We start from the raw sequence: 24,997 nt of genomic DNA on the forward strand, positions 1-24,997 counted from the left end.
CTTGGAGTCAGACTCCCAAAAGAGCATGAGATATTGATAGATGACCCTCACACACTGGTCAGGATAACAACTGGGTCTATGACCAAGTTAGAACCCCCGAGAGATTCTTATGTTTGTGTGATGGTTAATGTTATGTGTCAACTTGATTGGGCTAAGGGGTGTCCTGATAGCTAGTAAAACATTACTTTTGAGTGTATCCGTGAGGGTGCCTCCCGAAGAACTTAGCATTTGAAAGAGTAGACTGAGTAAAGATCACCCTCAGCCTTGTGGGTGTGCATCATCCAATCCATTTGGGACCTAAATAAAACAGGTCAATGAAGGAAGGGCAAATTTGCTTTCTGCTTCAGCTGATACATCCATCTTCTCCTGCCCTCGGACTCAGTGCTCCTGGTTCTCCAGCTGTCAGATTCAGACAGGAACTTACACTGTTAGATTCCTGATTTTCAGGCCTTCAGACTCAGACTGAATTACATCACTGGCTTTCCTAGTTCTCTGGCTTGCAGATGGCAGACTGGGGGACTTCTCCACCTCCATAACTGTATAAACCAATTCCTATAATACGTCTTCTCTATCTATCTATCTATCTATCATCTATATCTATCTATCTATCTTCTAATATCCTATTAATTCTATTTCCATGGATCAATCCTGACAATGTAGTTTGATGTCACGGATAAAAATTTTTATCAAAAAGAAACTGATGGAGTGTAGGAAAGAGATATATTCCCAACATAAGCTAGACCACGTGTCAAATTTGAAGCATCCAGGTATAAAATACTTGGGACCAAAACCCAGTTATGATAATGATCTGCTATAGTAGAATGAGTAAATGGACACACTAAATGATTCTATAGTAGTATTGTGTAGCTCATTGTTTCTCTTAGAACTTTATAAGAAACCAGAGGGCTCTGAGGACAAATGACAAGGAATGGCCAAGAACTATATTTTATTTTAGCAATAAGAAATGATTGTGATGAATCACCATATGAAGAAAAGTTTTCCCAACAGAGTACCAAACAACTACTTTGAAAATGGTGAGTCCCCAAGGTCATAGACTCAGAAGATAGGCTAGTAGTTAGAAGACTTTATGAGACAGGTGTATGTTCTAACAAACATTTCACCTTTAATACATACTACCTCAATCAAATATGGTGAGTGGAGAGCAAATAAAAGAATGAGGTTTTTCAATAAATGGGCAAAGGACCAAGCTGAGAATCTTTGTCGATCTAAACAAGGACTAGGGCATAAGTATCTAAGGAAATAAGATGTGCACCTCATGAGATCTTTGAGAAAAAGCCTATGGGTAGTTAAGAAAGTCTATTGACCCCTTGTACTCCTGCAAATACAAAAGTTACATAAGGACTTTACTTGTTTGATGGAATTTCTAGACTCAATGTATTTCAGGCAACTGAGGTATAAGAATCACCTGGTTTAAAAGGTAGCCCAATGCCCCCTGGGCGTAAGGGATCCAAGTAAGATAAAAATTCCAGGAATTCTGGGGCGTTACTAAAATCCATGTGCCAAGGCCATGCCAGATAGCAAACAGATTGGGTTGTCTGCTATGTTCTCTTTCCCAGGGTAGCCACTGAGTATAGACATTCCAGGCACACTTAAAATTTTATACATACTTCAAAATTCTCCAAACTGCCTAAGAACCAATAAATGGTGGAGGCAAGAACTGAGTCACCAAAAGCTAGTGAGCCTGAAGAAATCACCAGGAAGGAGAGAATATGCTGCCAATACCTGGCTCTATGTCCTCTCAGCTTTGCCTTGACATTTTTCTGTGGCTGTGGTGGACAATTCCCACACGTGCTGATAGCTTTCCGCCACGGGCTCCTGCTTCTCTTTGCTTTCTCCACCACCACGAATGCTTGCTCAGCCCCCAGAAGGCAGTCTGGAAATATTAGGATTTAATGCCCCAGAGCAACTATCCATTGGTGTGGCACCAGGGTCAGTGGACAAATACTCCAGCCTCTCTGGCCCTCAGTGGAACAATTCTGGGATGCATTCCACAGAGTACTTCATTGGCCTCTCAGAGGACTGAGCCCCACTTGTCCACAGAGGAAACCTGACCACTAATGTAACATCTATTGGCTTTCTTCCCTTTCCTGTTTCACCTTGCCCATCCCCTCACTTGGGCTTTCTGCAATCACCTTCTAAATAATTTATTTACTCATGAGTCTACATCTGCTTTGGGAGCTGCCCAGAATAGGATAAGACAAACGGGGCCCAGGCATAAGATCTATGAAAACTATTAATTTACAGGAAAGGAGTAAACACATCATCTTTCTGCCTTCTTTTTTTTTTTTTCTCTTTTGTTCTTCCCCACCACCCCCACCCCACTCCATCCCATCTAGGCTAATGGAAAACTGACACATCTCCAGCCTTTCACCTTGCCCAAGAATTCCCAGTCACTCTTGTAACTGCCCACGACCAGAGGGATACACACTTGGCCTATGTAGCATTTGATGAGTGGCAGCACTGAGATGACTAGGAAAAAAATTAAGAGTATACTAATGACTAGTGCATGGCGCAAATGATACAGAGTGGGTTCCTTGCCTAAATAGCTCTCTTAAGAACCTTTCAGGGCTTAGACGTGGCCATGGGCACTAGGGAACAGCACAGGAATATTGAGGGAGCTCCTAAGTGCTGTGATTCAGGAATTCTACCCAAAGGAATCTGACCCTGGGTTGAGGGAAGAGTCTGTTTGGGTAATACACAAAAATCGGAGATTAGATATGAGACTATGCAAACCAACATCTGGAGTTAGAGGTGATTGTTAGAACACAGTCTTATCAGATATCTTCTGGTTCATTTTGCTTGTTCTGTGACATTTTACTCAACAATTTCCCAGAAACCTCTAGCCAGATCTTCAATTTGTAAGCTGACACCTGGTGTTTCCAAGGCATGGAGCATGGACTGTGTGTGAGCAAGCTTAGCACCTTCCAGAGCATAAGGTTGCAGACATTGCCTTGGGATGGTAGCACCCCCAATTGGAAATGACTGACTCACTCCTCATCCAAACTGGGCAAAGGAGTAAGGACAGTGATTCTAGAAAGAAATGAAGGGGATGACTTCCTCACTAAGAGCAACAATACCCTGCTTAAATGGTTCATCTCTATAGCTTAACGCCATTCATCAGGGCTGACTGAGTAGCTTGACTCTATTTGCTGAAAGGGCTATATAAGGATGTAGTTGAGGATTGTGTTATTCGGTCTGCTGCACCTGAATCTCTGGAATGAAAAGTCAACCACCCGGCCATCCTTCAGATCAAGTATAATGAAGAGTCCCACTGTCTTAGCAATGATAGAGAAAAGAAAATTTGAACTTCATTTTTATATTTAGATCAAAGGGCAGTATAACCTGAATTCTGGTTTTCATTGTTTTGGACATTAAAATCTTTGAAGCTATAATTTTTTAATTTGAATTTCTTCCTCGGAATTTGACATAGAGGAGTCAAATAGAATAGTCTCAATTCTTTTTAATTTATTGACTGATTAATAATCTATATTGGACAACATGAATTGGCATGTCAGGAACAACATAGCAAAGAGGGTAAAGATGCTACTGGACAGAGCATAACCTTGAGGTTAATTTAATTAGTGACTACTCCAAGCCAGTTCAACACTGACTATTAGAGTTTGTGGGAGAATACACAAAGGAACAGTGGTTGCTATTGAGGGAAAGAACCCCATGAAGATGGAAAGAGGGTCGCCCTACCAGACTGCTCACTTATATCCCCAAGTGGAATAGCTATGATTTGGGCATGTTATGGATGCATATTTGTTCCCAACTTTTCTGGTTTCCATGAGAAGGGATTTGTCTGAATACAGCTGGCCAGTCACCCTTTGTTCCTTCCCAAGAAGGTGACCTAAGTTACCTAGTTGGTGAAAGATAGCTTTAACACTAAGCTGCATTGTAAAATACCATTCAGCTTTCTTAGTGTGTTAGTTGGCTTTTTCTGTGGCAGAAAACAACCACAAATATTCCGTTCTCACTCATTTACATACGGGCTGCAGGCTGGCTGTCCCCTTGCTTAGCTCTGCCTGTGCTGGACTCCGCTGCGTTGGTCCCATGTGTCTTCTTAGTCCAGAGCCCCGGGCAGCTGTAGTGGCCCTTATCTGACAAATGCTGTTCTAATAGATGAGAGCAAACCACACAATTCGTCTTGAAACTTCTTCTCAAAATGCAAATATCACATCTATGCACATTCCACTAGGCAAAGCATGCCCCAGGACTCAGCCCAAAGTCAGTAGGATAGGGACATATACTCTCCCCAGACGATGCAACAACTCACATAACAATGAACGGGAATGTATAATTCCATCAAAGGGAAGAAGTAAAAAATTGGGAAATTAGAATTCAATTGTCCACAATCACCTGTGAAGGCAATCTTTTCCTTCCCATCTTCCTGAATACTAAGTTTATCAGCTAAGTGTAGTGGAGTACACAGGGTCATTTATTGGATCTTCTAAAAACCAAAACAGTCCTCAACGTTTCTCAGGTCTTTTCTGTCAGTGTCATAGATGCTAAATGGCACAATATTATTATTTAACTTAAATGTTCCTAGTGACCAGTGAAACGAACATATTATCATTTTTATTAGCTACTTGAGCCTCCCTTCTATTGTTCATAGTTTTTGCCTATCTTAGGTTTTTTTTTTTCTTTTGCTTATTGATTTTTGTGTGTTCTTTATGTATTCTGGATATGAACCCTTTGTTGATTAAATACACTGCAAATAATTTATCTCAGACTAAGACTTTACGTTCTTCCTTTTTTGAAAATTATGTATTTTGAGGCACAAAATATTTTATTTTCATGCAGTGATATCAATAAATGTTTCTATTTATGTTTTCTTTTTATATTTTAAGAAACCCCTCCTTTTTCTGAGATTATAAAAGTAAAAGTATTCTACCATATTTTCTTCTAAATTTTTAAAAAATGTTTATTTTTAAGAGAGAGAGAATCCTTAAGCTGGAGGGAGGGAGAAGGGGGGGGTGAGGGATGGGGGACAGGGAGACTGGATGGCAGAGAGAGATGGGCTGGCAAAGAAGGGGAGGCGGGGAGGGTGACAGGGGATCTGAAGCGGGCTCTGTACTGACAGCAGAGAGTCCGATGTGGGGCTGGAACTCACCGTGAGATCATGACCTGAGCCGATCATTAACCCACTGAGCCACCCACGCACCCCTCTTCTAAAACTTTTAAGTTGTGCTTTTTACATATAGATTTGAACCCACCTAGAATAGATTTATTATGATTCATATTAGCATAGGACTCTAATTTGACTTTTTCCTTTATGGAAAACCAAAATTCCAAGCATCATTTATTGGATAATTTATCATTCTCCTTGAACTTCCAATACTACCTCTAAAATGTTCTTATGCCAATGGTCATTTAGTTGAGTTCTTTATTCTGTCCATTAGTCTACTGTTTCTGCCCCCATCCAAGTGCCACATCATTTTAAGTACCATAATTTTATAAGTCTTGCTATCTGGTAGGACACTTACCACAATTTGTCTTTCTTTTAAAAAAAATTCTATATTTTAGTTGGCTAAATTATTACCATTTTTTATTTAGGAATAGTAAGTGTGCATCAGTGTTTTATATGTATATATATATATATATATACCCAGTATTTGAATATCTTTCACAAAATGTTTATGTCTGTTTTACATCAATTGCATTTCTTTTCTCTTTTTGTCTTCTGATCCCCTTAATTATTTTGATCCATTCCTTAATTAACCTTTAATCTATTAAAGGAGTGAATTCATCCATTTAATGAACACCTTTCAGTGTAAACTATGCTTGCATTTTTAGTATAAACTCAGTTTGGTTGTAATGTATTTTATACTTTTATAGTGCTAGTATTCTGTTTGAGATGTTCATGAGAGAGACTAGCCTTTAAACCTCTTTCTTTAAAGTGTCAGTTTCTGGTTTTGGTTTCAAGATTATGTTAATAAGATTATTTAGGAAACATTCCATCTTTTTCTATCATTTGGACTACTCTGTGCAGCTTTTTAGGGTGTAAGGTTAGCTTTTTAACTCTTAGCTCGTGGCATTTTGGATACCGGTGTCATTTGATTCCACATATGTTCTAACTTCTTTTTAAAAAAAATTTTTTTTAATGTTCATTTATTTTTGAGAAAGAGAAAGAGACAGAGTGCGCAAGCAAGGGAGGGGCAGAGAGAGAGGGAGACACAGAATCTGAAGCAGGCTCCAGACTCTGAGCTGTCAGCACAGAGCCTGATGTGGGGCTCGAACCCACAAACCGTGAAATCATAACCGACTGAGCCACCCAGGCGCCTCCATATGTTCTAATTTCTATTAGAATTTCTTCCTTGATTTGTGAGTTGTTTAGAAGTATGTTTTTAATTCATATATATATATATATAAAGTATATATATAACTTTATATATATATATAACTTTATATATATACTTTATATATACTTTATATAAAACTTTATATATATATAAAGTTATATATATATATATAAAACTTTACTAGTTTGTGATATTTGAATTGCAATTAATCAGACTGTGTATTTTGTATAATGTTGATCCTTTGGTATTTATTGTAACTGGTTTTATGACTAGTAACAGGGTCAACTTTGAAACATTAGCGATGTGTTTTTAAGGAAATTAATTTCTGGGTTTATAGTTCACTATATTTCCAGTAGATTGAACTCGTTAATTGTATTTGGACATTCTGTATCGTTACAGACAGCTTTAAATTCATAACCTATTAATTACTCAGAAAGATATATAAAAATTTCTTCATATGACCACAGATTTGTCAGTGTCTACTTTTAATAGTTTTAAATATTTGCTTTATATTTTGAAATTGTGCTATTAGAAATATTTGTGTTTAGAATTGTTATATCTTCCTGGTGAACTTTACTTCTATAACTATATAATTCCTTTTCTCTAATTGCTTTTCCTTATCAATTCAATCTGCTTTGAACATATGTAACAGATATATAATAGACATTAAAACAGAGCCGTTTTAGTCTCAGTTTTGAGAAAGCAACAGGTGCCACATTCTTTTAAAAATGAGATGTGAAACCACTTTGTTGTATCTGTAAAGGAGGTGGGTGTAACTGATTTAAACTTCTCTCATAACTTGAGGACATAACATTGAGAGCTAGATAGTAAGAAAGAATTTTTAAGAGAGTATTGATGTGCTGAGTCTACTCGCCATCTTGTGGAAGAGGGGAAGATCTTTTCACTCAGCTAAACCCTAGGTTAAAGATCTCTAACATGACAAGAGAGTGTGATACTTATTTCCAGGAATGTGTGTGACATAATGGACTGATGTCACATTTATAAATTCAAAGTGAAGGGAGAGATGGTTATACAGGGAGTGTTGAAACAAAGCATACGTAAGTGTCTATCAAGGCCATGATGTGGGCTAAGTGCAAGACTGGGGTGGGATTACTTGGATATTGTCCAAGAGGACCACCTAGTAAAGCAGGGTAATTATAATGAAAAGAATCAGTAGGTATAGCTATTGGATGCTCAGAAGTTAAGAATAAGTCATAAGCAACAAGCTGGAAAAAGATGCCTTTGCATAGCTCAAGGGAATTGCAGTTGATAGATACCCAGGAATGCAGAGCTGCTCCTCAAGGTTCCTCATGAGAGAAACATGCCAGCTTTAAACATCTCTTGGGCCCAGAGATCACCAATGCTAGACCTCCACAACTATACCGACCCCAGGTCAAAACACCTGGAAGAAGAGAAACATTGCTATGTGGGCAAAGAGAAAAGCATCTGATCCTACCTCTCTCTAATTGCACGTGGCAATAAGCCTAAATTGAGAGAAGGGAAATGTTTTAATTTTAGATGTGGTTTGATTATAAGTGAGACTGAATATGTAACCTACTGAACTAAGACTATTTTTTTTTTTGAGATGCATATGAGAAAGTGAGAACAATCATTGACTCTGTTCTAGTTCCAACCAAAGGTTAAAAGAACAGCTAGTCTATAGGCACCTGGGGAGCTTAGTCAGTTAAGCGTCTGACTCTTGATTTTGACTCAGGTCATGTTCCCAGGGTTGTGGGATCTAGCCCTGCTTTGGGCTATGCACTGAACGTGGCACCTGCTTGGGATTCTCTCTCTCTCTCTCTCTCTCTCTCTCTGTCTCTCTCTCTCTTTCTCTCTCCCTCTTCCCCCTCCCCCACTTGCATGTGCTCTCTCTCTCTCAAATAAAAAGACATTTTTAAAAAAGGTGCAAGTTTAACTTATAAATGTGATGCTGAGGGACAGATTACAGATCAGGTCAGGCAGTTCAGAGCAAATTTTAACAAGTTTTATTGAGTGCCAACTATGTGCTAGGCCCTGTTCTAGTTTCTGATAGTACAAAAATAAATCAAGACATCTCCTATGCCATCCAGAAGCTTACAATCCAAAGACAAATGTAGGTGCACACAGAGATAATTTCAAGTTAATTGGCACCTACACTTACAGAAATATGTATTGGTTAACTTAGCAGGGTCACTTAACCCGGGGAAAGCTACCTGGTAGAGAAGACAGATGAGATGAGTCTTGAGGCATGAAAATGAATTAATCAAATAAAATTAGAGGAAGGGTAGCACTTCAGGAATAGGAAACGGCATGCATAGGTGCATGGAGCTACAACAGCACAGCATTTCCAAGGAAACACAGGACACTTGGTTTTATCAGTACATGTAGCAGAATGCCACGCATAACATAAAGTGGGACTAGATAAGTAGAAGTGCCTACAGGAAAAAAAGGAAGTGCATCATTTCCCATGGTTCATTGTAGGTACCCTTGTGCGTGAAATGATGAACGTAAAGAGAGCTATTCTTCCAGAATTGGCAGGGAGAGAAGGACCTCAGTTAGCATCCCTACAGGAGTCTTCCTTCTCACCTTCGAAGGCCTTGATGCATTGCAGTGAATTCTCTCACACCTTCTCCAAAGTGTCACGCCAGCCACTGAAAAGGACCACCCATGGGATGTGAAATGGTGTGGACAAGAAGTGAAAGTGAGCAGAGGCATAGCTCAGGACATTCAAGGGTACACAGTGATAAGGCTGCATGATGAGAAGCAGTGGGATAACTTGAGTCACACTGGCAGGGACAGATAGATAGAGGGCTCCGCCCGGGCAGAGCTACCAGTGGAGGTCCAGAATGAGAGTAAGTGCAGAGGCCAGACCCACAAGGGGAGTAGCTGAAGAGCAGAAGTGGAAGAGGTAGGAATGGTGGCCGCCAGGCTAAGTCACTGTCTTTTGGGGCGGTTGCTAAACTAGCATAATAGCATTAGGCTATTGAAAATTATTTAGTGGCAACTTTCTGCAGTCATTGTTTATTCCTACTTATGACATTGACAGCTCAAGGACCTCTAGCTGAAGGATCGGACAAAGGCTGTGTCATCTGGGTTCTGACAGTCCTCATCTGATTAGAGGGTATCGCTGCCTCCTCACGAGTCAGGCCCCAAGGTCCAGATGAGCTGAATACACTAAAAGTTTGTGCTCCTCACCATCTGACACATCTCTTGGGACTGGGGCTGAGATCCCTGCTGGTCCCCGTACTGTCTGTGCTGTCCCAAAGAGGCACCAAGGAGATGAGGTGAACAAATCTGAAAATAGATATATGTACAGTAAGACCTTGGTTTGCGAGCATAATTCATTCTGGATACATGCTTGTAATCCAAAGCACTCGTATACCAAAGCGAATTTCAAGAACCATCCACTCGGTTGTGCTCACGTGACCCTTGGCATCACATACTACGTGTATTGCAAGGCATTGCTCGTTTAACGCGTTAAAGTTTATTAGGAACGTTTGCGCATCTTGAGGAACACGTGCAGAACAAGTTAGTCGCCATCCAAGGTTTTACTATCTTTCTAAGTGTACTTATTTACTTATGCTGTGCATTCATGTATTTAATAAGCACTGATTGAATGGAGGGAGAGGGTACGGGTGATGCAATGCCACAGTTACCAATATAGGCTTAGGAGTCAAACAACACTCGGTTTAAATCCCAAACCTGCCACTTCCTAAGCTCTGGGACTTTGAATAGGTTGTGTCTCAGAGACTTCATTTCCTCATCCCTCAGCTGGAGCTATAAATAAATGTTCACCACTAAATGTCATCTGGTTTAAATAAGATGCTGCATGCATAGTGCCTAGTACTGGGATTTCAACAGACATGCGGGCTATTAAGAATAACGATAAGGAGGGGAGGCGGGAAAAGAGAGGATGAGAATATGCTTCATGTGTTCTCACAAAACAGTCGGTGGGGGTGGGGGGGTAGATATAAAGAGTGGAATGCAAGAGAGACGAGAGACGACAGGGTTGGAAAGAAAGAGGAGAAAGCCTGAGGGTCAGCTGACTATGGTTTAGAACATTTCCAGGCTTTGAAATGGACCAGCAGTAAATACCTCATATGGAGGAGATTCTTTTTTAAGTTAACTTATTTATTTTGAGAGAGAGAGAGCGTATGCACAGGACGGGTAGAGACAGAGGGAGAGAGAGGATCCCAAGCAGGCTCCACACTATCAGCGTGGAGCCTGACTTGGGGCTCAAACTCACAAACCATGAGGGGCCCCTGAGTGGCTCAGTCAGTTGAGCAGCTGTCTTCGGCTCAGGTCACATTCTCATGGTTCATGGGTTCAAGCCCCACGTGGGGCTGTGCTGACAGCTCTGAGCCTGGAGCCTGCTTCAGATTCGTGTCCTCCCGCACCCTCTCTGCCCCTCTCCTGCTCGCACTCCGTCTCTCTCTCTCTTTCAAAAACAAATAAACATTTTTTAAAAAATCTTAAAAAAAAAAAAACCAACCTCACAAACCACGAGATCGCGACCTGATGTGAAATCAAAAGCCAGCCACTTAACCAACTGAGCCACCCAGACGCCCCTGGAGGAGAAAGTTTTAAATTTCTTTTTAAATTTCTTGCCATTTTTTACCCATTCCATTGGAAGATAAATGGGCCCCTTAATTCGCCACTGGCCCTGGCATCTCTAGCGAGCATGTGTGCTTTGCATCTGAGTCCTCTGTAGCTGTGTGAGGCCCTTCTTCTTTAGCCCAAGGAAGTCTTTGGTGCAGACAGTCCTTTAAGACTGGTTTGGGTGGGACAGCCTGTCTGCCTGTCCACGTAGTGCAGATGCCTTGATATTCTTTCATTCACCAGATGCAGACTAATGAGGGGTCATTTCTTCTTTGTGCCTTTCTGCTGCTTTAGCATAATTACAGGAGAAATAGTCTCTCTACTTTTTCCTAGAAGAGAAAATAGGATTCATGTAAGGTCTTTGAACAATTGAGACCCTTGGCGTTTTATATCAATGGTTATGTTGGTGTAAAACACATAATGCAAGCTAATAATGCTTTTAGGGTGTGCAATTATTACATGGAGGGTGGTAATGAGTCACTCCTTTGCATGCAAAAAACATGTTAGATTTATGGGTGATGCATAGGCTCAAACCCACAACCCATTTTGCTACAAGAAAATTATTCACTTTCTTTGAATGCGATGAAGCCTTTGTCAAGTTTGACCAATCATAATCTTCAGGTAATGCTGGGGCAAGGTTTTGGTCTGGTCAGAACAACTGACAAAAGAAAATCCCACAGAAATTTCTTGGTTCTTCTAGCATTTAAAAAACTACTGTCAGAAAGGATATCATAACACGTATTACTTGAATAAAAACGTGAGACCGGGCCCAAGATGGATCACCAGCTGGAGCAAATTTTCATGCTAATTGGCCTCTGAAGGAAGCTACTGATTATGTGACTTCTGCAATATGGTGCAATCCCACAGAGACCCCAAAGCTAAAGAAGAGAATGGATGGACCAAAGTCCACTGACTGAAGGTAAACATTCTTCTGGAAGTGAACCAAGAGCAGAATCCAGTCTATCTATTTTGCTGTCCAGCAGTTTTGGAATCAGGCACTAGCCACACGTCACTGTGGAACATTTGGAATGTGGCTAATCAAAACTGACATGTCCATTAAGAATGAAATACCCACCAGATTTCAAAGATCCAGTATGAAAAAAAGATTGTAAAATACCTCATTAATAATTTATATACTGATTACATGTTAGATGGTAATTTAGATATATTGAGTTAAATAAATTTCATTGTTCAAAGTAATTTCACCTGTTTCTTTTCACCTGTTATAGTGTGTGGCTACCAGCATATTTAAAATTCCATATGTAGCTCTCGCGTGTTGACTAGACAGCCCTACTCTAAAAGCTTGCCTCAAAGACATCAATGACTATTCTCCTGAAATCACCCAATTTCATGTTTGTTCCCTCCTCATGAAGTGTTTATCAACAGTTATGACTTCCCAATTAATTTCAGTCAGCTTCTCATGAAGGCCCGGTAAACAGTGTAGCTGGAAAGAGTCTAATGCGTTGGCTTGCCTAAACACACACATGGGATGTTGCATGCTGTATTTCCTCTAAACCACAAATGATGAACAATCCACAAACACTTCATGTGGATTTTGTGGGTCATCAACTGAAAGCTCTTTATGTGGGTGTAAGAGTCACGCTGCAAAGGAAAATCCCGCAGAAATTTTCCGATTGCCTTTTATGATGCCATCAATTGCTAATTTGGAAGAAATATCACAACGTACCATTTGAGTTATATGAGACGTGACCACTTACAGGTACAGAAATGATAAACTCAGAGAACAGAATATGCAATGGTTTAGTTAACTGTATGCTGAAGAAGAACATGGGTATTCATCCCTGGGAACATAACGATGATTCAACTTTAATTGAACTATATTCTCTCAGAACTTAAACTTGGTGAGAACGGCCGAGTATACGTCCTAGGGTGATGGAAATGTTAGGAGCTTTCTGACAGTCAGCGTGTGTGCAAAATAACTCTCTGCAACTCAGTCATTGTGGCAAGCTATCTGGCATCTCTGAACCACAGTTTTTCCATGTGTCAAATGAAGACAATTATATTAGCCTTGCAAGGATATTGTTGTATGAAGAAACTAGCAAAATAAACACTGGCTATTATTATTAATAGTAGAATTTAGTAAATAGTTTTTTTGTAAAGGGGTCTCTTAAGTCCTAATTCCTATGGCAAACACTTCCATGTGAAGTTAACTCTCAATTTCTACCCTTTGACATATCTTTTAGGGCACGTTGAACTTGTAGTAATTCATTGGTCATCAAAATGCAGAGCATTGAGCATGGTGCTGAAGGGAACCCAACACTGAATGTGCTTCAGATCTTACAGGGAGCTCATAGTTCTAGGGAAGAGAAGACATCTGCATATATATAGAAATAATGCAAAGTAGATGGTACAAAATACCTCAAGATAGTTTTGGACACACTGACTTGGAAGGACTGGTGAGATCCATGTGGAGGAGTCAGAAAATGCAAGGCTATCTCCAAGGAGTGAGATGTATGCTGGACGTAGAGATCAGGTCACTGTCCCCATGGATGGGGTCCTTGACACGATGGGACTAGACAGGCTTGCTGAAGCGGGTGGTCTGAAAAAGGGAAGGAAAGAAAGAAGGAAAATACAATTAGAGCATCTCTATTTAGGAGAAGGAGGAGAAAAAGCATGATCGAGGAGAAAGAAATGTTTCAGGCAAGAGAAAGAAGTTGTCCCAGTTGACTCCATACTTTTCTGGTCCCCTACCTACCAGGGGCTTCAACCCAGGTATTCTTAAATGGATCCAGTCCTCTTTCTCAATCTCTCTCTATCTCTCTATCTCTGTGTGTCTGTCTCTCTCCTATTTCCCAACGTTGTGTATCCTGTTTGCTTCATGTCACAGCTGCAATCCCTCTCTCACCCCTGGTCCTCACTCTGCAGACCTCGAGTGCAGCCAGGACTGTGATCTCATGCTTTCCCAGACATAGCTGTAGGGCACGGAAGACTGGGATGCCATTACACCTCGTCCTACATTTTACAAAATGGAACAGGGTAAAACAAACCTTAAGCAGATAATAAATATTTTATTTATAATGGAGTCAAATAAAAATGGGTTTAGCCTTTTTCCCCCTATTTAGTGGGAGGATGCCTGATGAGTGTCCAACAGCATATGTCAAAAAATTCAAATCTCGGGGGAAAACACCTTTATTTTAAGCTGGTGTACTTTCTTGAGTCAAAGGGATTTTAGGGAGGTCTTCATGATAAAGTATGGTTAACATGTTATGCATCTAAGACAGTTTTTGAGTTTTGTCAATAAGAATATTAACATAGAGGTATTTTTAAAGACAGATTATAGCATATCGTAAGAAAAGTTTGGCTTTCAGAGATAGGGTTACAGAGGTGGGAGGTACTCAGGATTGCCTGGAAATCATAAAACTATGTAAGAACAGATTCTTATGCAATTACCAGATTCTACTGTTCTCCCTTAGTTTTCCAATTTGTAGTTAATCATTGCATTAAAACGTTTGAAAATAGCTGAAACAGGATCCTCTCACTGTCCTTACATTTATTTTTTAAAAGGTCTGATTCCTATGTATTTCTTCTGCTTTTAATAAAGGAACGACCTCTGTACTTAGGTGCAATCATTCATTTCTTCTCCTTATAATTTCCCACAACCGTCACAGTTTTTGTTTGTTGCACGGAGCATTGACTTGGCAGTGGTAACCATAACTTACAGCAAAATGACCTGTTTGTCCTATTTTCAAACCCAACTCAGAGAGATTTTTTTCAAGGAAAAATCTAGCATTGTATAATTCTTGTTTGCATTGGTTTTAAATGTTTTCTGATTGTATTCAATTGTTCTTGACCTAAAAGAACAGAAGAATGAGATTTGTGAGATGCATGGGGATTACTGTTGAGTTTTGATGTCTGAGTGAGCTTGGTCATAGGGTTCTCTCTGGAATGTTAAGGCATTTTGAGGCTGGCTGAGACAATCTTAAGCACAACAATGAAGATGCTCCCCATTGCCTTGAAACACTTTATTTTTCTAACATAGCGTACTTAAAACATGTTTTCACTTGTTAAATTATGAGTGATTAATGGAAAACAGATTTGCGGTGGGTTTTGTGGTTCTGGGAAGAGGTAGGATAACAAAACAAAAGCTGAGAGATCTAAAGTTGGAACCAAATAAAAAGTTGGAACCAAATAAAGGTTATATCCTGAGAGATATAGAGACATGCTTTATCTAAATGGTTTCAAAATACCCCATGTGTCACTCACTCATTCTACTCAACAAAAATTAAAAAGTATATATTGAATGCCTGTTATGTTCATTTATATTAGTCAGGGTTCTCCAGGGAAACAGAATATGTAATCTCAGATATAATAAAGAAAGAAAGAAATTTCATATAATAAATATATACATACATTGTAATATATTCATTAACATGTAAGTGAATTTTTACATATTAGATAAAAGGAGACTTATTTTGAGGAATCGGCTCATGCATTATGGAGGCTGAGACATCCTAAGATCTGCTGTCTGCAAGCTGGAGACCCGGGAGAGCCAGAGGTACAATTCAGTCCAAGTCCAAAGGCTTGAGAAGTAGGGGAACCCCAGGTATAAATTCCAGTCTGAGGGCAGAAGATGAGATGAGATGTTTCAGCTCAGTGAGGCAGGAAAAAGGAGCAAACTCCTCCTTCATCCACCATTTTGTCCTATCTAGGCCCTCAATAGATTGGATGAGGGCCGCCCGCACAGGGGAAGGTGGTCTGCTTTACCGAGTCCACTGACTCGATTGCTCATCTCATCTGGAAACACTCACAGGCAGAGAAATAATGTTTAACCTGGGCATTCGATGGCTAGACAGGTTGACACATAAAGTTAACCATGAGAGCACTGTTCCTGTCTTCATGGACCATATAGTGTAGCTAGAGTGACAGATGTTAAACTAATACATACTTAATTACATATTTGGAAAAAATAATAGAAAGCATTGAGGGAAAGTTACAAGGATACCTGATAGAGCCTGGGGGCTCATGGTCAAGGAAGATTTCTCTGAGGAAGTGACATTTAAACTGAGGATTGAAGAATGAGAGGGATCTAGACAAGAGATGAAGGATAGAGGAAGGTAGGCCAATGTGACTTGGCTAAGGATGGAGAGACCCTCTGAAGAATTATAAGAAGCTGTGATACTGTGATTTAGACTAAGCAATATATATATAAGATCCATGTCTCTGTTTCTGGCTCAGAACTCCTAAAACCCTTGGAATTTCCTAAGAGCTAATAGCCATAAAGGTGTCTTTTGATATTCATAGCAAGCCCCTGTCAACCACACCTAGGTTTATGTTAATGAGATGACTTTTGGAAAGTACCTAAGGATGGCAGCAGGCCGCCAGGGGATTAGAAGGTTACAACTTCATCTCCCTGTGGTCCGAGGAGAGTGGCTAGAGACCGAATTCTATAATCAATTGCCAGTGATAATTTAATCAACCGTGTTTATGTAACGAAGCGTCCATAAAAACCCAGAGGGTTAAGGGAGCTTCTGGGATGGCGAACACGTGGGACAGTTGTGGGCCCAGAAAATCTGGAAGCTCCGAGATCCTTCCCACTTGCCTTGACTTATCCGTCTTTTCCATCGGTCTGTTCCTGAGTTATATCCTTTTGGACTAAACCTGTTATGTAGAAAACAAGTTCTCTGAGTTCTGTGAGCTGGTCTAACAAATCAATTGAACCCAAGGAGGGGTTTGCGGGAACCTCCCTTCTGTGGCTGGTTGGTCAGAAGCATAGGTGACAATCTGAGCTTGTAACTGTCATCTGAAGTGGTGGGGGGGGGGGGATGGGCAGCTGGGATCAGTCTTACAGGACAGGGCCTTAACCTGCGGAATCTGATGCTATCTCCAGGTAGATAGTGTCAGAATTGAGTTAATCGCTTAGTGGTGTTGGACAAAACACAGTTGGAGAAGGCCAGTGTGACTAAGGCAGGGAGAAGATGAAGCTCAAGATAGCTGGGACTCTCTCCCATAGGATCTGGTTTTGCATGACTACCCTTTCCAGGGGAACAAGAAATGAAGTGCAGACCCGTGCTCAACAACATTTATCACAAAAATAGCAATAAAAGCCACATTGTTGAATATTTACTCTCTGCTAAGCCCTGTTCTGGGAGTTTTACACATAGAATTTCATTTAACTTTCTCAAAAACCATAAAGTAACTATTTATTATGTCCCATTACATTGATAAAATAAGGGTATTAGCTTAAAGGGGATAGACAACTTTTAGTTTAAATTTACATGGCTAATAAGTGATGAAACCAAGAGTTTTCAGCTATAGCATCTAGGCTTTCATCATGGTTCTACAGTGAACATTGCTTTATACAATATTTAAATGAACACACCTCTGCATCAATTAGCCATAATAATTGTTTTCCAAAGAAAGAATTGTTTTTATTTTCTCCTTCGGCAAGGCTTTCTCCCTCCTCACATGATTCTATCTAGCAAACCGAAATGAGAATTCACTCGTCTTCCAGATGACAGATTTTTTTGTATGGCATTTGGCGGAGACAACAAATGGACAGCATTTAGGATGTAGCCTCTACGTTCCTTGCACCAGTTCCATTAAAATGCCTGATAGCTGCTGGTTAAAATTAATAAGTAACCTTTTGATAAATTTACTCAATATATTGAAGACCCTAATGAACTCACTCTGGAACCCAGTGATTTAGTTCAGGAGATGGTTTTAGAGCCTGACGACTGGAATTGAGGTCAAACTCAGACAGTTATTAGCCATGTGATCTTAGCAGATTTATTAACCTCCCTGAATTTCTGCTTCTCATCCATAAAGTAGAAATAATACAGTTAATAAATAAGGGTAATAATGATATCTACCTCATTTGAGTGTTGTGAGAATTGGATGAGATGATATATATTCAAAGTCAGTAATTCTTAGGCAGCCACTATCAACGTATCTTGTGGAGACACTGAATATCTTTTAGGTTCAAATTTTAATTAAGGTGGTCCCCAAAACAAGTCAATATGAAGTATAATGTTTGGAATTATATAGCCAAATGAAGCATACAATGTTAAATAGTAGAATTAAATAATCCCTCTAAAATACTAAAATATTTGAAGGAAAAAAACAAAACAAAACAAAAATCCCAAGGTCATATCTCTGACAACTTATTTATCTTTATAAGCTCAGCATTTAGTTCAATGTTGGGAGATACAACTCCCTCAATCAATGTTTGTGGAATGAATGGACAAATAACGACTAAATGATTGACCCACCGAATAAGTAGATGGATACAGCTTCATACGTTGAGTGGGTCAAAGGTAAATTCATGACTGTCAGATGCCAAGTGTGACTCCAAACTAAATCTAGTAAAGAAAGAACAGCAATGAACATGCTTACTTGGAAGATAGCCAAAGAGCAAGATAAAAAATAGAAGCTCCATTAGGATCCAGAAAAAAAAAAAAAAAAAAGAAGAAGATGAAGACTCCCCAATCCAATCTGTCCTGGCTACAGTGATTTGTTTTAAGAAAATCCTTGTTCTGGGGTGCCTGGGTGGCTCAGTCGGTAAAGCGTCCGGCTTCAGCTCAGGTCATGATCTCACGGTTCGTGGGTTCAAGCCCTGCATCGGGCTCTGTGAGGACAGCTCAGAACCTGGAGCCTGCTTTGGATTCCGTGTCTCCCTCTCCCTCTGCCCCTCCCTGCTCACACTCTGTCTCTCGTCTCTCTCTCTCTCTCTCTCGAATAAAAAAAAAAAAAAAATCCTTGTTCAATTTCAGTTTCATGGACATAGCCGTAACCCAAATGAACTTGCAGGAGCAGTAACTACATTCACGCACATCTATGCCTATGATGCGTATCTTCAGATGCAACCTTAAAGTCCATTCTCAGAAATACACATTTCCAAGAGATGGGATATTTGCTTATCCTTCAATTCCTATAAGCCACTCAGTCATATCTAGTTCTCCAAGACTCTCCACTATGCACTCCTGCTATCGAAGCCAAGATTTTTTTTTTAATATTTATTTATTCTTGAGAAAGCACAGGCGGGGGAGGGGCAGAGAGAGGGGGACAGAGGATCCGAAGTGGGTTCTGCACGGACAGACTGACAGCAGTGAGCCTGATGTGAGGCTCAAACTCACGAACCAGGAGATCATAACCTGAGCCGAAGTGAAATACTCAACTGAGTGAGCCACCCAGATATCCCACTAAGCTACGATTTTTAACACTGCGTTTTTTTCCACAAAAAAAAAAAAAAAAAAATCGTGTATCTAATTTTGGAGAGGAAACAAATCAGATGCAAACGCTTGGTTATTTCAGGAATCAAATAAAATGCATTACGGTGACTTAGTTAATACAAATACAGATTGACAAATGGGGCAAGTGGAGTGCGTACTATATATGTGGTCAGTAGAACTTTAATATTCAATAAAAGGCACACATGTCAGTTGAGAATGGCATTTACAGGCTTTCCTTCCCATGGATATCTATTTAAAAAGCATTATGTACTCAAGATCCTTAAAGTGTGTATAAACTGAGGGATCTAGCAATTAGACATTAAGAGCAGAATTTAGTTAATGACATTTGCAGAGGGCTGGGGACAAGGTTAGCCTGAGGTTCAGAAAAGTTTTCATTTCGTGGCTTAGCTTTTTTCCGTTCTTTGTCAAGAAGGCCAAGGAAAACAGTTTAAAAAGTGGACTTAATGTAACACAATAAAAATAAACTATAGAGAAACCTGGCTGCACGTGTAACAATGAACACAAGCTGGATTTGGGCCCTCGTCACATAATTCTTTGGTGGTTTAGGCACAGAGATGGCATTTATCAACATGCACATTAGCAATGAATGTTTTTTGTTTTTTGTTTTTGATGTTTATTTTTGAGAGAGAAAGAGAGACAGAGCATGAGTGGGGGAGGGGCAGAGGGAAAGGGAGACACGGAATCGGAAGCAGGCTCCAGGCTCTGAGCTGTCAGCCCAGAGCCCGACATGGGGCTGGAACCCACGAACCATGAGATCGTGACCTGAGCCGAAGTCGGATGCTTAACCGACTGAACCACCCAGGCGCCCCCACCATGAATGCTTTTTGTTTATATTAGCGAGAAATGTAAAGACCAAGGAAAGCAGCTGAAGAACAATGTGTTCAGAAAGCACAAAGGAAAAGAAGAATAAAGATGACCGGTAAGTCGTTTCAGAGAATACGGATGACAAGACACACAAGTTGTCAGCACACCTGCGGACCCTTATCTTTATGATGATAAGTGATATAAGTGACACCTGATATTTCTGTCCTACACGAGGAGTGTGAACATTGCAGACGCTCTTATGGGATAGATAATACTACTATTGAAGAACAAAACACCAACCTCCGCTCGTTTCATGTATATATGATCTAGTTGATGTTCCACTAGATTATGTATTTTTCCTGGGAAAACAGTGAGTCTTCTATTTTTTTTTTCACTAAAAAAATTCTCCTCCCTACTCTTTTAATATGTTATATTTCATTTATTTCATAATAGATAAACATGAAATCATTTGTGGATGAATAAATAAATGTACAAAGGTATAAGGGCCCAAACACGTTTTTAGGCAGCTAGACTATAAACCGCTTGAAGGTAGGAAACTTGTCTCAACTTTGCCAATTACACCATGACAAGAATGTAAAAACAAAAACAAAAACAAACAAACAAACAAAAACCCCTCCCTCAAACCAAAGAATAATCTTAACTAATACACTGGTATTACTCCCTCCCAAGCCCCAAACTACTGATTCTACACTAGACGACAGAGTCCTTCTTAGTCTCAAGCCACTTAAGACCTTTTTCAGTTAATTATGGATAGCACCTATCTCTGAGACATCCCCGGCACATAGTAGGTCCTCAATGAGTGTTGGCCGAGCTGTGGGTGTCATATGATGTTTTCCATTAAAAAAGAGCCTGAAATGCAGAGACAAAGTGAGACAAATTCAAGAATATAATACTGCGGTTTTAGTATCAAAAATAAAATTTAAAAAAATTTTTAATCTTTATTTTTGAGAGAGAGAGAGAGAGAGAGAGCAAGGGCCGGGGGAGGGGCAGAGAGAAAGGAAGATACAGAATCTGAAGCAGACTCCAGGCTCTGAGCTGTCAGCACAGAGCCTGACACAGGACTCGAACCCACAAACCGTGAGATCCTAAACTGAGCTGTCATCGGAAGCTTGACCAACTGAGCCACCCAGGCGCCACCAAAATAAAGATTTTTTTTATATAAGATATGTCTATTGCTTCAAGTGGAAACACTACAAGCGTCTTGATCTCATGTGTTATCTCTTTGTTTCTGAAGGTACAAAGAGTGATGTGCATGTGCTTTGACATTTTTCCAGGTTAGCAAGCACCGACAACTCCAGTGACATATTACCACAATTGTTTGCCATGCTTCCGGCACACTGCCGTTGGAGAGCCACAGGCCCGGAGCAGCAAGGAGATCCAACTATTGGATTTCTTGGGGGCTTAAATGGAAAGCAAGCTTCTAAGAGAAAAGAAGGGCCCACAACTAATTCTGTCATAGGAATAGAGTAGTGTTCTCTGGGACCTTCACTGGAATTTACCTTTCTGTTTCCAGTATTTGTGGCCGATGCCACTCAAATGGTAAACCTAGTTGAGCACAACATCCTGACTGCAGGCTGCACCGAAGCTTTCACTGAGAATCCTATGTTTTAACCCTATGTCCTTAAATCTTAAAATAGCGTGCATCTCTGACAGAGTTTGTTATGAAAACTCTCTGATTTGCAAGTAGGTAAACATATCGGCCAAAAGTTAAACAGCTTGCATAAATACAGGGAGCATTTAAGGCTATTCAAAAGCCATGAAAACCGGGGGCTCTGTCTTTATAAAAGGAAGGCCAAACATTTTTCCAATGGACGCTAGTTGCTATTTTTAAATCCATAGCTCACGATCATTGGTGTTAGTTAACTAGCGCTTCTTCCTACTACAACCTCCACTGAATTGTAAGTATTCGAATCTCTCTTTTTCCTGGCAGACCTTCTATAACAAGAGTCTCTTGTGCAGTTTCCCGTCCCCAGAATTCAGTATTACACTTGAAACCCCTGGGAGATCATTAAATCTTTCCTGAAATTAAATCTGTGAATGCATTTGTGTTTTCCAAGCCTCACTTCTCCGTGGGTTAGAAGTTCAGTGTCCACATGTGAAATATAGTTACACATAAGCAGAGGACTGCCCTGGTACAACAGGTTATAATTGCAAGCAGGTATGGGTGGAGACCCGAGCTGTTCTGTTTTGATTTGCTTTTCTGATACCCTTGCAAGATAAAGAAATTAGCTGGATTCATTTGAATATGTCTCGCAGTTGCTTTTTAGAGAGTCAGAGAGTTCATACGCCTATGAAATTCCACATACAAGAGAATGGAGCTTTCCACGTGCTTGGGGAAAAGACAAGCTTCTCTCGTCGGTGCTGACTTAGACTCTTGCACATACAAGCTAGAGAGGAATCTAGGCTCCATTCTCTAAATGCTTGGTGAGTCCAGAGAAAGATAACATTTTTAAATAGCAGCGAGATGCGTTTATCAATGTTAAGATGCCTTATGCCATTGAGAAAATCTCTGTTCAGCTTCTGTTGCTTTTCGGGCATTCTCTGCATTTTTGTTGTCGGGTTTTGGTAGATCTTTAGCTTTTTCTGGTTGCCTGACACCTGAGGCTGGGGCAGAGTCTGCTATTCCTCTCAGGCTAGATTCTTATCCCCCAAACTTTGTCTTTTATTTGTGCTGAACCACAGTTGACTTCAAAGGGGACTTTGGATGAAAAAGAGATGCAGCCTGGTAAGAAAGGAGGGGATAATTGGGTGCTTTGCGCTATAGAACGAAGTTCCTCAAACTTACCCTAAAAATAGGAATCTAACTGTAGGTTGTTTTATTTATTTATTTATTTATTTTTTTACATTTACTTATTTTTGAGAGACAGAGAGAGACAGAGCACAAGTAGGGGAGGGGCAGAGAGAGAAGGAGACATGGAATCCGAAGCAGGCTCCAGGCTCTGAGCTGTCAGCACAGAGCCCCATGCAGGGCTCAAACTCACAGACCTCGATCGAACTCACAGACCATGAGACCATGACCTGAGCTGAAGTCGGACGCTCAACTGACTGAGCCACCCGGGTGCCCCGTGGAATCTAATTGTGTTTTTACACAAAACCTGGCTTTGAACCCTTCTATCATATCTATAAATATACTTCTCTGTCATCTCTAAGGAAATAATTTTTTCCAAATCAGTAACAGAACATGCCTTTAATTTTTTCAATGTTGATTTATTTATTTTGAGAGAGAGAGCATGCGCGGACACGTGTGCGTGCAGGGGAGGGACAGAGAAAGAAAGAGAGAATCTCAAGAAGGCTCCACACTGTCAGTGTGGAGCCCGACTCAGGCTCGATCTCATGAACTGTGAGATCATGACCTGAGCTGAAATCAAGAGTCGGTCACCTAACCTACTGAGCCACCCAGGTGGCCCACATATTCCTTTAATTTTACATGATGCAGTTGCTCTTCTCTCTTACTTTTAATTCCCGGGGAACAAATCATGTTAAAAAATACGGAGAATCCTTGCATGCCTAGGAACTAGTCAATGACTTTTAATAGACACTGAGTCCAACTATTAATCTGGGAAGCTATGGAAAGTAAAGGAACAAATTTCCTCCTTTTGGTGTTCTGGAAGGTATAAAATGGAGAGTTATTGTGATTATATGCTCTCATGTCACCAGTCTTGTACAGACACTATTGGTGTAAAAGTCCAGTGCAGATTTGTTATCCAACCAGTTTTTCAGGTATTTAACAGATAATCTAAGCTACAAAGAGCATATATTTATTTTTTGTCTGTTGCTCTATCCTGTAGATCGTCTACATTAATTTGGGATAATTACAAGATCTCCACTTCAGTTGGACACGCTTGGATTACAGCTGGGATTATGGCTTATTTGCATATATACACATCTTGGATAGCTCCAATCCAATCTCTAACAGCATATGTAATTAGGTGAAATGGTGATGTATCCCAGAAAGCACGTCACTTCATTTGGCCAGATGTCCAAAGATTTCACCTTCTCCCTTTCTATTGTATGACTGCCATAAGAGCTGATTTCTAGGTATGTTGTTGTGAACCACAGTTTGGTGATGTCTGATTTGTTAATTAAGGCTCTATTATTCAGAATGAGATTGCCACATTACTATGAGAAAGGAGATTATATTGTTTGGCAAAGGATAACATTTCCTTTTCAAATAATACCTTGATCCCAGCAGAACGTGGCCTCCTTTCTTGGGCGATCCTGGACTTCCAAAAGCATTTGAATGCAGCACTGCCTTGGGGGATTATGTCCATGAACATAGTTTATATGTTTAGGTCCAGTTTATAGTTTAGGTCCAGAACATAGTTCTGGAGTGGATGCTGGGATATACAATTTTTCCTTCTTCTGCACACTTCAAATATCATGTTACAAAATAGAAGTGAAAAGTTACACATGTAGGAGGTATGATGAGTGACAGTTATGACCTGGCTGGCCAAACTGCCTTAGCGAAGAGTGCCTGGGAGAATGTTTGCCTAGCAAAATCATCCCAAACCACTTGTAACCTGTCTCTGCCTCCAGTCAAAGCACGTAGACTGTAGATAATAATGGATGAAAGAAGGTGTCTCACCCAAAAACATCAACTGGAAACAAGCTAAATGTACAGTAGCAGCAAATGCCCTCCTAGTACGGAAGATCTCTGTCCCCAATAAAAAGGGCATAAAGGATTCTTATCTCCATTTCCCCTGGCCCTTTCCTCATGATTCTTTTCAGTACCTATAGTTCCTAAATAACTTGCTGTTTTGGTTGAATCAAAACTCATGATATGGGGCACTTGGGTGGCTCTGTCGGTTAAGCATCCAACTTCGGTTCAGGTCATGATCTCAGGGCTCTTGAGTTCGAGTCCCACGTTGGGCTCTGTCCTGACAGCTCAGAGCCTGGAGTCTGCTTCGGATTCTGTGTCTCCCTCTCTCTCTGCCCCTCCCCTGCTCACGTTCTGCCTCTCTCTGTCTCTCAAAAAGAGAGATAAACATCAAAAAAAAAAAAAAAAGCTCATGATATGTGTTGTGAGAAACTGGTAGCATTTTAAAAGATTGATAACCTCTG

The sequence above is a fragment of the Lynx canadensis genome, chromosome B1 (genome assembly GCF_007474595.2).
Source record: "Lynx canadensis isolate LIC74 chromosome B1, mLynCan4.pri.v2, whole genome shotgun sequence".
NCBI classification, from domain to species: domain Eukaryota; kingdom Metazoa; phylum Chordata; class Mammalia; order Carnivora; family Felidae; genus Lynx; species Lynx canadensis.